This window comes from Schistocerca piceifrons, chromosome 6 (assembly GCF_021461385.2).
Source record: "Schistocerca piceifrons isolate TAMUIC-IGC-003096 chromosome 6, iqSchPice1.1, whole genome shotgun sequence".
Taxonomy (NCBI): Eukaryota; Metazoa; Arthropoda; class Insecta; order Orthoptera; family Acrididae; genus Schistocerca; species Schistocerca piceifrons.
This window is the reverse complement of record NC_060143.1, coordinates 351763371-351778429: the sequence shown is the minus strand read 5'-3', so window position 1 is coordinate 351778429 and position 15059 is coordinate 351763371.

Below are 15059 nucleotides of genomic sequence, written 5' to 3'. Positions count from 1 at the left end.
GTCTGAATTTGGTAACAGTATACATCAACATGTCCATGTCCTATGTTTCTACGTAGTCTCCATCATGTTCTGTGACCGTACGTCAATGTTGTGAAAGGGCACTGTTCCCTGTTGGTAGAAGCTCTTCTCCCGTGGACGTAGCCATGTTTTCACTGCGTGACTGACACTCTCGCCGTCTTCAAAATGTGTTCCCCGTAGAGAATCTTTAAGCGGCCCACGGAGATGGAAGTTCGATGGTGCCAGGTCTAGACTGCAGGGTGGATAAATCTTGTGGGCCGCTGTGAGCATTCGTGGAACCCATCGTGAGCACCTCCTTGAATATCCGAGAGCCTCTATCATTGCAGTTGCACTTCCAATGCTGACCGGCCACTGTAGAACCAATTGTCGAATTGTGCTGCGCCGGTCGGCACGAATAATGGCATTCGCAGGATTATTCAGCATGTCTGGAGTAATGGCTGGGACAGGACGTCCCGAGCGTGGCTGATCAAGGAGCTCTGTTTCTGCATTTCCTGAGGCTGTAACTTTTTTTACCCATCGCCCAAATGTACTCCTATCAACTGCAGCATCGCCATACACTGCACACAAACGTTTATGGATGTTCACCACGGTTTCTTTTTCTGTACACAAGAATTCGAGCCGCCCGGAGTGGCCGAGCGGTTCTAGGTGCTACAGTCTGGAACCGCGCGACAGCTATGGTCGCAGGTTCGAATCCTGCTTCGGGCATGGATGTGTGTGATGCCCTTAGGATAGTTAGGTTTAAGTAGTTCTAAGTTCTAGGGGACTGATGACCTCATAAGTTAAGTCCCATAGTGCTCAGAGTCATTTGAACCAAGAATTCGATAACAGCACGCTACTTGTAACGTTAGTCGCTTATAGACGCCATTTTGATGCTGTACTACGGCTCTGCCATCTGCAAGAACGGTTCGAAACTTCACCGGCGATCAGAACAAACGTCAAATGTGAAGCACTAACAAGGACGTTTTTCTATAAATATATTAACAGCTTTTTAAAATTGTGGTGCACTGCTTATCGAACGGCCTTCGTAGCTCTTACAGCTTGACGAAAATACCGTTCATAATGCCAGCTGTTGAGAGCCGAAGAGAGGATTTCAGCGTGTGTGCCATAGCCACTGACCGTGTAACTGGGCATTGCTGTCTGGCAAACGTATCGCACTCTGGAATAACTCTGTGCGGAACGACACAGACGTTTACGCCTGGGTGCAACATGACAAAACTGCACTAGGGAACGTTGCCCAAACCCGATGCATTGCATGTTCTAAGACAAGACTGATGTTTTACACTCAGCATCATGGAGCAGGAGTTGTGCTATTAAGTCAGACAGTTTAGTCAACAGTAATGCGGATTTCAGCTGACCATCGCCCGGAGTCCAGCGCTGGCTGTCAGTGACTCGAAAGGTAGAGAAAAGAATCTCCAATGGGGTCACCAGTCAGTGGACTTCTAGCCAACATTTTTCTCAATCACATTGAAAGTAAAATATTTGAAACAATAGTTAAGACCCGAACAATATAGTGGTATCGTTTTGTAGATGACACCCTATGCCTTCTAGATGAAACACCCAGTCGCATCCACCAAGAAAGTACAAAGTACACTAAAAAATAAAATTCATCATAGAAACAGAAAGAGAGAAAATGTTAAATATTCATGACCTCACAATATACAGGCAACAACAACCAACACTAGTTCTCCATATTCAGGAAAGTGACCACCACCAGCACAGCCATTCACAAACATTCTAATCATCCGATTGAGCACAAACTAGATGGCTTCCAAGAGATGATACACAGAATGAATAAAACTCCACTCACTGAAAACAACTATAGGAATGAATTACAGGGAATCAGTCAAATAGCTGTAGAGAATGGATGCGATACAAACATTATAGATAAACTGAACCACAAAATTAAAATAGATTTAAAAAGGACACCAAACACACAAAAACAAAAACCTTCTCACCAACTTACAAATATATAGAACAGACATATGAGCACACAAGAGCAAGAAACACCCACAACAACAAACAAGTAGTTCACTCTCACATACAACAACAAAGCAGCCCATAGAAGGGAAAACATACTAAAAAAAACAAGGGCTCAAAATACCCTACAGGACAAACAACTCAACACACAGAAAACTAACGACAGCCAACACAAGCACAGACAAACACAACACATCTGGTATTTACCAACTAGCATGTCAGGACTGCAAATCAGTTAGGTCAGACAAGCAGAAACTTTAACACCACATACACAGAAGAGCATTAAAAAGTAGCAGCTGTCATTCCACATTTGCTGAACACCTTATCGACGAGAAACATAACCCAATAGACATCAATACTGACTTGAAAATTCTCAAATGCAACAACAACCCCCCCACAAAAAATAATTATTGAAGAATACAATCAAATACAAAAAGCCATAGTTCAAGTTCAAATGGTTCAAACGGCTCTCAGCACTATGCGACTTAACATCTGAGATCATCAGTCACCTAGATCTTAGAACTAATTAACCTAACTAACCTAAGGACATCACACACATCCATGCCCGAGGCAGGATTCGAACCTGCGACTGTAGCGGTCGCTCGGTTCCAGACTGTAGCGCCTAGAACCGCACGGCCACTCTGGCCGGCCATAGTTGAAGGAAAACAAGTAATAAATGAATACACAGCTCTCTGCAATGGAACTCTGTTCTCTACCCTCAAAGAATTATTAGGTAACACCACCCTGTAGAGCCACTCCATCGGCTGTCCCCCCCCCCTCCCCCACACACACACACAAAAGAAAAAAACAAAGGAAAAATCCTCAGACCTAATCTCTCTCTCTCTCTATTTCTCTCTCTCTCTCTCTCTCTCTCTCTCCCTTTCCCTTTTCACACACACACACACAAAATGCACGGACACCTCTGGAAGATTCAGAACTACAGCCAGGAACACTTTCAACTTTTCCACTGTCAGCCATATTGTTTTTACAGCTGGTAAACAGTGAAACAGGGACAGTGGCAGCTCAAAATGCAGTACTTCACAGTGAATAAGATGAGGGAAAAAGAAAATGTAAGTGAAACATAATGTAAATAGCCACACACGCACACACAGACACAGCTACACACAGACGCACACACACACAGACACAGACACAGACACACACACACACACACACACACACACACACACACACACACACAACCTTCCTCATAGAATTAACTAATTTGTAGCATAGCCATAACAGTTTTCAAATCGTAATTTTTGCTTAAATAATTTGTCTACATTAAGGTGTATATAGTGCCAGATGACAAACTGTGAAAGAAAACATTCACTATAAAAACATAATACATCTGGAAAACCACACTATGTGGTAAAAAGGTGTGAATTCATAATTTTAAGTATTTCTTCAAAATTCTGTAATCACGAATTTAAAAACTAATATTTACATGTATACAAACAGTAAAGAACATTCTTTATCTTTAACATCCATAAAATAATAGCCCACTGATGGTGCTACAACTGCAGTGAAACATGTTTGCGATAAAAAGGAAATTGTGTTTTGCTAAAGGCAGACCCCATACAGCCGGCCGCGGTGGTCTAGCGGTTCTAGGCGCGCAGTCCGGAACCGCCCGACTGCTACGGTCGCAGGTTCGAATCCTGCCTCGGGCATGGATGTGTGTGATGTCCTTAGGTTAGTTAGGTTTAAGTAGTTCTAAGTTCTAGGGGACTGATGACCACAGATGTTAAGTCCCATAGTGCTCAGAGCCATTTGAACCATTTGAAGACACCATACAAAAACATATTTATTGTTAAAGCAAACACGGAAAAAAAGCTTCAACCCCAAGATGATTAGAAGAATCTCTGATTACAGACCCAAAGCACTGCTTTGCAAAGCTTCAATTCGGCTCTTAATTACAACAACGTCCGACAGTACAATCGTTGCCAACGGCGCATGTTCGGGACAGTAGAAGCGCTATTTTCATTCAGTTATAAAAGCTATTAGCATATGCACAATTTCTGCGTGGTATCCCCGAAAAATTTTAGACGTTGTCGCTCGAATTTCACCAGTCGCTTTTTGCAGCATCTTAAGATGTCGATTAGTTGCTTCGATGAAATACTGTGCAACTTTCGTAAAGTAATCAGGTGGTAAACCAGAGTATTGTATGTTCTTACCAAATGATGTATTTCACTGAATTTCTGTTAAGAAAGATTTGTTAAAACGATGAAGTGAGCACTAATCTCAATTATTAATTATTACCATTATATATTATGATATTTTATTGTTTTTGACATTAAAAGCTTTAAGTACCTACGACACATTAAAAATGTTAGTGGCGCTAGCTATATTTGGTTGCACGGGATTTGACGTGGGTTGGGATTGGGAAAGACACCAACAATTTTTCCCCGACACTTATCCAATAGAACCGAACTTTGAATCCACGCCATTGTCACATATAGTATCATAAGAAAGTATCAGTAAGCAAATCTCTAACAGCTATCTCAGTCAGTTATATAAAGAAATATCTTCTTAAGAACAAACTTAGTTCTTTTATTCACTTTAGAAAAGGAGAGTTCTCTGCTTATTTACGTCCAAAAACAAATTCAGAAACGCATTATTTGATATTTAAACACATAAAACATAAATTCCGTCCATATGATCTGGAATGTCCATCGGTACCGGCTGACGACTGTATCATCCTCCGCTAATGGCTTCACTGAATGCTGTATAGAAGATCGTGTGGCAAGCACACCGCTCTCAAGGCTGGTTTCAGTTTTGGTGAGCTTATTACTCCGAGGACGAGTAGTTCCTCAGTTTTCATCACGGGGATGGGTGCACCGAGTTATAGTCCTCTACTCAAGGAAATATCCGTGGCAGTAGCGGGAACCGCACAATTTGTGAACTGCGGACAGCCCTCTATGTGAACTGCCGAGAGGGATAAACTGGGGGCGTGTGAATTGCTGACAGAGGATTTAGTCAGGCAGGTAAAGTTACCAGGGAGGCAATATGAGGAGCTAGGCTGATTGTCTCCCATATTCACCAATGTATATTTCACTTTGTAGCCAAAACTATTCACTGCAAACCAATGGCGTTTATGCATGGGAGCAGCCATAAGTCTTCCATTGTGCGCTATGAGGTTTCGGAGGAATGTTGTGCCTACATCACTGATCTGTCATATGATTTGCTGCACGTTGCCCATTTCCACGTGAACTTCCACGACCATTCCCTGATAAGGATGGATGTGACATTTCTTTTAAACCTGAGCGTGTTGACAATACACGGAAGACCGCAAGAGAAGCTACCACAAAGAGTGGCAGCTACAATCGTGGCCTTGTAAAGCCGAAAGGAGGAAAATATTAATCCAGACATTAGTGTCTACTACGGAGTCATTATTGATGGAACACAAAATCGTAAGGGGCAAATATTGACATGCAAACCGTCTCAATCCTTTTTAAAAGAACTATTCCGGCATTCGTATCAATCGGTTAAGGGAAACCAAAGAAAATCAGAACTTGAGTTATCGGTTTGTGATTTAAAAACAAATACCATTCCGGTATCTAGATCTACTTGCGTTGTCCGTCTGTTACATCACTGACCGCACGTGGCTGTGGGCTCAGTCCACACCCGGGACACTTGTTTCCAGGTTGCGTCCTATAACTCATTACCCGCAGGTGAGTCTCAGTAGTGAAATATTGCTGCAGTGACGAAAGTGTAGCTCTCACTGGTCATAAATTCCCTTACCGACATGCGCAACAGGCATGTCAGCCGCAGCACTTCACACAAACTGCTCGTTAAAGTCGGAGGTCGAACCGTTCATTAACCGTTATCTGCAGTCAGATGCGCCCTTTAGTTGTTGAGTACTTCAACTTGAGCACTTTTAATTATTTTTAAGCTATCTGGCCACTGATCTACTCGTTGAACGGCAATAACTTTTTCTAACCGTCACAGTTGCTTTTACTTGCGTAATCAGTCTCCTGGCTGGTTTCATGCGGCCCGCTACGACTTTTATCCTGTGTCAGCCTCTTCTTCTCAGAGTACGATCCAACGTACTCAAACATTTGTCGATTATATACCTGTCTATGATTTCCGCTACACTTTTTACCCTCTACAGCTCCCTGAACTAATATGGAAATTATTCCTTGAAGTCTTAACATGTCTCCTGTCATCCTGTCCCTCCTTCTATTCAGTCTTTTCCTCGTGTTTTTCTCCTCGCCGATTATGCGGAGAACCTCCTCATTCCTTACAGCACCAGTCCACCTAATTGTTTAACATCCCTCTTAAGCGCCACATCAAGTCTCCGACTGTCTTCTTTTTCGGGTTTCCCACAGCCCATGAGTCACTTCCGCACAATACTGTGCTTCAAAGGTATATTATCAGATATTCAAAATTTTAAACATGGCTGCGAAACAGCAACTGTGTAAATCTGAAGAGGTTGAAAAATCAGCCAACCAGTTGCAAGTAAAGGTTTATTAGCCCTTGACCTGGGTTTCGATATTTGTAAAAATATCTTCTCCAGAAGTAGTGGGCTTTGTTACGTCACATGATGGCACACTAGATTAGATGAAGCAGAGCGGCTCTCAAACAAACAAAAAATTGACAAAAGAAGAATGATCGCAAACCATGGTCTTAGATAGCAACCGGATTAAATATATCGTACTTCAGAATGAATGTTCTCTATGAAATGCCCACATGCAGAGCCACTTGTCGACATAAAATTTTAATAAGCGTTAGAGGATAAAATATTTGAATAAGTTACGTGTACCTCAAACCAGAGACTAAGGCCAGCTGCAGTTAGCATGAAACGTGGTCTGGTGACGACGAACGTCGATCGTGTAATAATTCTGTCAGCGACTTCCTGTCACGTGGCAACGAGCACTAGGAGGAAAGAAAAATCTTTAAGGTTTGTTACGTGTGTGGGAGGAATGGACTCTCTCCACATTTGAACGAACCGTTCAGCTTCATCGTTACACTGAGGGTGAAAAGTAGCTGTAGCTATACAGCAAATACTGTTCGCTGCACAAAACTGTTGAAAATCGGCTGACGTCAATTGTGGTCTCTTGTCGGAAGCAAAGACCTTAGGAAGACCTTCGAGATGATATATTGAACAGGGAGCTGATTCATTACTAGAAGTGGTGGTTGTCATGGGGAAATTTTGTGTATACATCTATCACCAACAACCATCATGTGTTCCAGAATGTGGACCATCGATGTCAATACGGATGCGTTACCAAATTCTGAAAGGATGTGACTACTGAAAAAAAAAGAGTTTCGGTGGAGCCGACTGATGCTCTATACATATTACACATCTCCTGAATTTGGGCGTGCATGCCCTGCCAAGTACAACGACATCAGGTGAGTTGCCTTGTGCCACAGTGACTTTGATGCAATAATGACAAAACTTCCTGCATCTTCATTCTGTACATGCAGCAGCTGTCTCTGCGGATTATGTGTGATAATGTGAAAAGTAGGGACGTGCCACTGGGTGGGAGATCTCATTGAAAGTATGTGGCCACCTATGGCACATGTATTGAAAAACTACCCAAAGGCCTCGGTTAGGAGCAGTTGCTCCAACATTATGCCAAAAATAGAAAAGTTCTGAAGAAGTCCAAATATATCAACATGATAACGTGATCCATCAGATGAATCAATTACTGTGTCGGTACCGACCGGTAACCGAGACATCAAATAAGAATCTGAAAATCTGAATGTTTTGCACTGGGACCATGCAACAACTTGTACAGATAATCAGACAACAGAGCCCAGTGTTACAATTTTTGCACTGGATAGGACTGAAAGGTTTGAACAAAGCTGCTAAAGGTCGAAGACCTGTAATGAAATAGAACTTTCGACCATAAGAATATTGGTGGAACTTGGTCACACCTTACATAATGGTGAGCGCCTCTTTTTCAAGTAAACTGTAACTTCACTGCGATATGTTGAGAGTTCTCGAGGTACAATCAATGGATCGGTCTGATGAACCAATTCTATGGAAGATTACGGCTCCAATTCTGCAAGAAGATGTATCTGCAGCTAACTGAACAGGCTTAGGTGGATCAAAATGAGTCAGACGATAACGACTTAACAAAGCATCCCATAACTGCGTATATGCGTCCTGACATTCTTGGAACCACACAAAAGGAACGTCTTTTAGCCGGTTCAACGCAGCAGCTATTTCCGCAATGTTTTCAATAAACGTAATGTAATATGAAAGTTTGCCCTTGACAGCCAATAGCTCTTTAATGTTACGGGACACCGGCAAATACTTAATCGCAAACGAGTGTGAATAAGCAGGACGAATACAGTGCGCATTTATGACGTTCTAAATATTCAAGTTCTTCGTGGATGAAGGAGCACTTTTCCTTGTTACACTTCAAGCCAGCCGCAGCAAGAAATTTGCAAATGTTCAGAATGAGTATATCTCATGACAAGAATATCGTTCAGACAGTTAGCACATCAGATGACTTTTACGGTTAATTGTTCCAGGAAATATTAAAATAACAGGAGCTGAATCACTCCCGAGTCGTAGTTCTTAAAACTAGAAAAAATCCAGCTGTTGACCACAAAGTATTACTTGGAATGCTCGTGCACTGGTAACTGAAAGTATGTCACACATAAACCGATCTTGGAAAAGAATCTTCCTTGTCTTAGTCTGTCCATTAATTCCTCTGGTCGCTGGGAGGGAAATGAATCCACAACAGTTTGTGGGTTTACTGTTGCTTTGAAATCAGCACACAGATGTAAAAACCCTGATGGCTTGTTGGCAATGACAGAGGGGTCGGGGATGGGGGGAGGGGGGGTGCTCATTGATTTGCACAAATGGGTTGTATTATCCCTTTGTCTCTCCATCGTCGCAGTTCTTGAGCTGTCAGCTCGCCTAGTGCGTAGGGGACAGGCCTACCGCGATGCGGCCGTGGTTGAATGTTGTCTTTAACAGTAGTAAGAAGCTCAAAAACTTTTAGCGCTTCCTAAACCTGGTTCAGAACGTTCACTGTACTTATTAGCGAGGTCAGAAACGTTGGTACGGGGCAACGAAACAGTGCTTTGTAACACATCGTCACGTATACTCACGTAGAACAAATCAAATAAGTCCAAACTAAAAATAATTGCACTGTTTCTAGAACGTGGTAGATGAAACGAAAAACTGTGCTGACCACAACGCCATGAAAAGTTGCTGTCTAAATGCACGTGCTGAACACTGGTGTTCTGTGTCCTTTATATGCAGATAAAAAAGAATGGTTTCATAGGGGTCTTTATTGATTAGGGAAACAGACACAATTTGTCTCTTGGGCCACTTTTAAATAGACAAAAAGTTTCTCATTTTGCCTGTACACACAGAAGAAGGTTACTGCGAAGTGGCAATACGAGCATTCATTGGCGCTGGTTGTAAATAGAGTGCCGACATTCACTCCCAGAAAGCTATTCCAAAGCCGTACAGTAGACCGTTGCTTGTCCTGTCTGCCTTGTGAACAGACTGTTTAGATAGTACCTTCTTTACCACATTTCAAGCTTGTCTAACATGACTTGAAAGACAGTGAGGGTAAGACTTCCTCACCCTACTCAGTAGTAGACAACTGGTAGCACGTGACATAGTATTTACTTTTACGCTTACTGCTAACTGAGTCCTGCTTTTATTCACTTTAAGATTTGCATGAACTGGAGACTGAGTTCCTTGTGCGTTATGAACAGGATATCTAGACAGAGCCTGTAAATCAACGTCAGCTGTATCCACAATACAATGAGCGCCGACAAAAGACAAAACTGTTTTCCAGTCCGGATCTGGTACAATTAAAACAGCAGCGAGAGTGCGTGCATCTGACACATTTTGCGTGATTACAATAAACAACATAACATCACTCGTAGTCTACAAGAACATTTGAAATTGACATAGACACATCAAAAGAATTTTGCATCACCTCGGTTCCCAGAACTCCTGAAGACAGACATTGACTGTGGATATTGTATTCCAGACACAGTCCCTTTGACTGTTCAGAGATGTAACTAAACCCGCCCAAACATATAAACAACCATTAATGAGCAGTGCCTATTAGACGCAGGTGGTCTGACAGTCAATTAGTTCCAGTCATTCCACCAGGAAGGAGGTAAACAGCTCGTGTTGGCCGGCTGGAGAGGCCGAGCGGTTCTACGAGCTTCAGTTTGGAAACGCGTGACCGCTACGGTCGCAGGTTCGAATCCTGCCTCGGGAATGGATGTGTGACATGTCCTTAGGTTAGTTAGGTTTAGGTAGTTCTAAGTTCTAGGGGACTGATGACCCGAGAAGTTAAGTCCCATAGTGCTCAGAGCCATTTGAACCATTTGAGCTCGTGTTGTCTGTAGTACAACCACGCATAGACGGTCAATACCAAGGTTCCATTGCGTCCGCATTGTTACTTTGTGCCACGAAGGGCTCTCAACAAGGGAATTGTCCAGACGTCTCGGAGAGAGACAGGAACTGTCGATGACATGCCTCGCTTAGGCCGCCCAAGGGCTACTACTGCAGTGGATGACCCCTACCTACGGTTTATGGCACGGGGGAACCCTGACAGCAACGCCACCATGTTGAGTAATGCTTTTCATGCAGCCACAGGACGTCGTCAGGACGTCGTGTTACAACTCAAAGTATACGCAAGAGGCTTCATGATGCGCAACTTGACCCCCGGCGTCCATGGCGACGTCCATCTTTGTAACCACAGCACCACGCAGAGCGGTGCCGATGGGCCAAACCATATGCCGAATGGAACGCTCAGGATCGGCATCACGTTCTCCTCACCGATGAGTGTCGAATATGCCTTCAACCAGACAATTGTCGTATCCATGTTTGGAGGCAACTTGGTCAGGCTGAACGCATTTCATTGATTTAAAAACGAAGTTCAATTTTTCAGCTTGAATGTGTGATGGCTGAGCGAATGAGGTTTGTGTTGTGCTGTGTTCTAGTTCCAGCGTCGATGTTATTGGTCAGTTTGTAATCGTAGCAAATGTGAGGTAGCTTTACCTGTGGACAGCTGACGATTGCGTCAATTTAATATTTAATCGTTCTCAACAAAGTCTCGCGGGAAGAATGCCTGCACACACACTCCAAATATTGTTTCGACATCTTCCTATATAGTGTGAAGTGAGGCGTTGTCGTGAGGAGTTGCATGCTCGTCAAACGATCCTAAAAATTTTACATATGCTGCTGTCATATAACACTTCAAAAATTGCCTACCATCAAACCGAAGTCCCACCTACAGTCAAACGGTTATGATCAAGGAAACGTCCCACTGTTACAGTGACGTACTTCTTTGATTTCGTACGGCTCTTCTTGTAAAATAATACCCAATAAAGCATAGATTAAATGTTTTGCGTAACAGATTTTAAATGTGTCAACGCCATAAGAGATACTCTCTTCAAGTGTACCATAGAATCTAGGGTGCAATGTTTATCGATATCCTATTCTACAGCCATTCCCATTTTTCAGGAACTGACAGTAAATTTCATGTTTTCTGACTTCTATAGAAACGATACCGCTTTGCTCGCAGTACACCAACGTTAGGAATCCACTGGCAAAGTCAGATGGAACCCTTAGAAAAGCGAATATGTATACTCTTGCAAACCTTTATGCAGCTGCATCTCGTGACGGAAGTTGGCACAAGAGCCCCCGGCAGCGGCAGCTCTCCGCCCAGAGAAATGGAGTGCAGCCGATTGTGCTTCTGTGCAACGTTAGGTGGCAGCAACACATTTTACACGACATTCCCGTTAGCCTTTGGACGCACTTTCGAGGCATAGCGTTTACGCTCTTTCCACCAGATGTACAGGGTGGCCCATCTGATGTTTCCGATGAGATTATCTCGAAAACTATACATCGGGTAAAAATAGTGGGTAAGACAAGTGCGTAACCTCAAAGGGGGACATCAAATCATACTACTCGTGACCATGACCTCCAGCCCCCACCCCCTTGGGTGGGGCGGGGGGCAACTTTTAAATCTTAAATGGAATCACACATTTTTATTGCTGATTCGGATTCTCCATAAAAAAGTAATCAAATTTTGTCTGAAACAATTTTTTAAACCATTGGCAGATGGCGCTGAAATCGAAAAAAATTAAAATTGGGGAAGAACTCGGATTTATTTAGAATTATCCGAGAAGGATGCATCAAATCGATACAAAATGTGCACCAATTTTTTCATTATGCCAAATTAAGCTACTTTTTCACAAAATGTATCCCACCCCTCCACATTTTTGATGGAGGGAGGCGGAATTGTATTAAAATCTCATTAGGGAACTCTTAACAGTTACTCAATCGGCTGTGGCGCTACTGTGGCCAAACTGCGAACTATGGCTCAGTATAAAGATCGATGCAACGCGATCAGACAATTCACTTTCAGATTGTGAACCGTAAACATCAACTGACGAAAGTAAATTATTCTTTAGCGAGACGTGGCTCACTATCCTCCTACAGAGACTGTTCATATGATGTTAATTTTAGGTGAATGCCTTAACAATTACGCTGCAGCTGCGCAATTGTATGCGGATCGTTTCCCAAACAGACGACATCCAAGCGAAAACATTACTCTAAATTGCACTCAACGAGCTCGAAATGGATACATGCAGCGTCAACCTCGTCATCACGAATACAATGAAAATGACGCTCGTGCCCTTACTGTTCGCGCCTGTGTTCAACTGAATCCCGAAATGAGTAGTCATGCGATTCAGAGACAAACTGGAATACGGAAATCAACTGCTTTGAGGATTTCAAAGGCACATAAATATCATGCGTATCATATCACACTGACATCGGCATTAACGTCGAAAGATATGCAACTACGCGTGCATTTCTGCTAATGGGCCTTACAAATGATAAGAGGTGACAAAAACAATGGCGAATTAAATCGTCATGATTGTCATTATTGGTCCTCTGTTAATCCATACTGGCACAGACTCGTTGACAATCAACTCAAATGGTCGTTAATGGTCTGGTGTGGAATTTTAAACGATTACTTGGTAGGACCATATTTTTTTTGACCAAAATGTTACTGGGGAATCTTCTTTACAACTTCTCAGCGATGGTTTGTTGGAGCTAACGGAAGATGTTGATTTAGAAACTAGGCAACGAATGGGGTTCCAACAGGACGCAGCAGCTCCCCATTATGCTAAAAATATGCGAACATTTTAAATTTACGGTACCTTGATCGGTGTATAGGACGCGGTGGACCAATTCAGAGGCCTCCGCGTTCACCAGACCTAACGTCTCCTTATTTTTTCTTCTGGGGTTATTTAAAAAATATTGTTTATGACAGACAGCTCATAACCCGAAACGAAATGGAGCAAAGCATTCGAAGAGCGTGTGCAGCCATACCACAGGATGTGCTGCTCAAAACTGTGGACAACTTTTGCAGACGATTCACTTTATGCATTGGAGCAAATGGGGATAATTTTGAACAATTTCTTCGTGGCTAATTTCATTAATTAAGTACCCCAAATTGTGATAGGCAAGAGGACTCACCCTAATGAAGCACCCCAACATGTGGGAGGCAAGGAGACACAAACTAATGAAGCACCCCATGGTAACATCATTGTACTACTTCCATGTGGTTTCTGGGAGGCGCTAAAAGTAGGATACAGTACATTTTCTACAAAAATAGCTTAATTTGGAGTAACGAAAGAATTGGTGCACATTTTTTATCGATTTGATGCGTCTTTCTCGGGTAATTCTAAATAAATCAGAGTTCTCCCCCAACTTTAATTTTTTCTCGATTTCAGCGTCATCTGTCAATGGTTTTAAAAGTGTTCCAGACAAAACTTGATTACTTTTTTATGGAGAATCCGAATCTGCAATAAAAATTGGTGTCGCAATTTAATATTTAAAAGTTGCTGGAGGTCACGTGTAGTATCATTTGGTGACCCCCTTTGAGGTTACGAGCTTGTGTTACCAACTATTTCTATCTGATGTATAGTTTTCGACATAATCTCATCCGAAACTTCATATGGACCACCCTGTATATAGCGATCTCTGCCGTGTTGCACGGTGATGCTACAGGCATTTGCCGTTAGTTGACGCTGCGCTCTACTGTATAGGTAGTTCAGTTTTTCATCTTGATACATCTTATATAAGTAAGGTATTGCCCAATATTGTCGTAGGAAAGATCATACCTTCCCATCATACGTACATTTGTCATATTTTGATGGGTGCAATTCCATTTGTCAATAAGCGTGAAATGGGTAAGTGGCCACCATCTTATTATGTCATCCAATCAGGAGTATGCATGTGTAGCCTCTCTCTGCCTGAAGCTATCACTAACGGACTGTGGGCTGAATACTGGCTGCCAGACTCCTAGGCAACCTCGCTGGTTGACAGCTCTGCCAAACACTCTGGAGAGTGGCAGTGGTGCACGGTGGCGGACTTCTCGACCACGGAAATGGAGCTCTCCATGAAGAGGCATATCTGGAAGGTCTGTCCCTCCCACTGTTTGTTTAAATAATGAAGCAAGTGGGCAGACTCAGACTTAGGAGAAGCAGTGACTATACTCCTCTGAGAGAACAATAGTGGAAGTGTGGCGGAGGGGGGGGGGGGGGGGAAGGGACATGTCAAGTACTTCAGCAGATAGGTCTGGACCTGCCACAAACTTCCTTTGCGTCTGACGTCATAGTGCCAGTATGAAGACATAGGGCCTGTCACAGTAGACCCTGGTCGCTATGTTCGATCGCCATTTTGTTTTGTATTCGAGGTCACCGATCTCGGATTGTGGCGTCATATTAGAGCCACGTCAATATATAACGTCTGGGCCAATATGCCAGAACTCCACACTGTTATACACTGAAGTGACAAAAGTAGTGGGACTTGTGCCATACTGGTCTGTATATGTGTGTTTCGTCCTGAACAATATAATGGTCGGTATTGTTCTATGTCTAGGATATTAGATTCACCTGTGTTAGTACCTAGCTCTTCTAGTGTATCACCTAGCTACCTACTGTGTTAGTACCTTACATTTAGTCTTTTATGTTCTCACGTTTTCGCCTGTATCGCTGTCGATTTATCTGGCTCGTTGGTATTGTCTGCGGAGCCAGTCGTTGGCTGTGCTCGTCGCCGA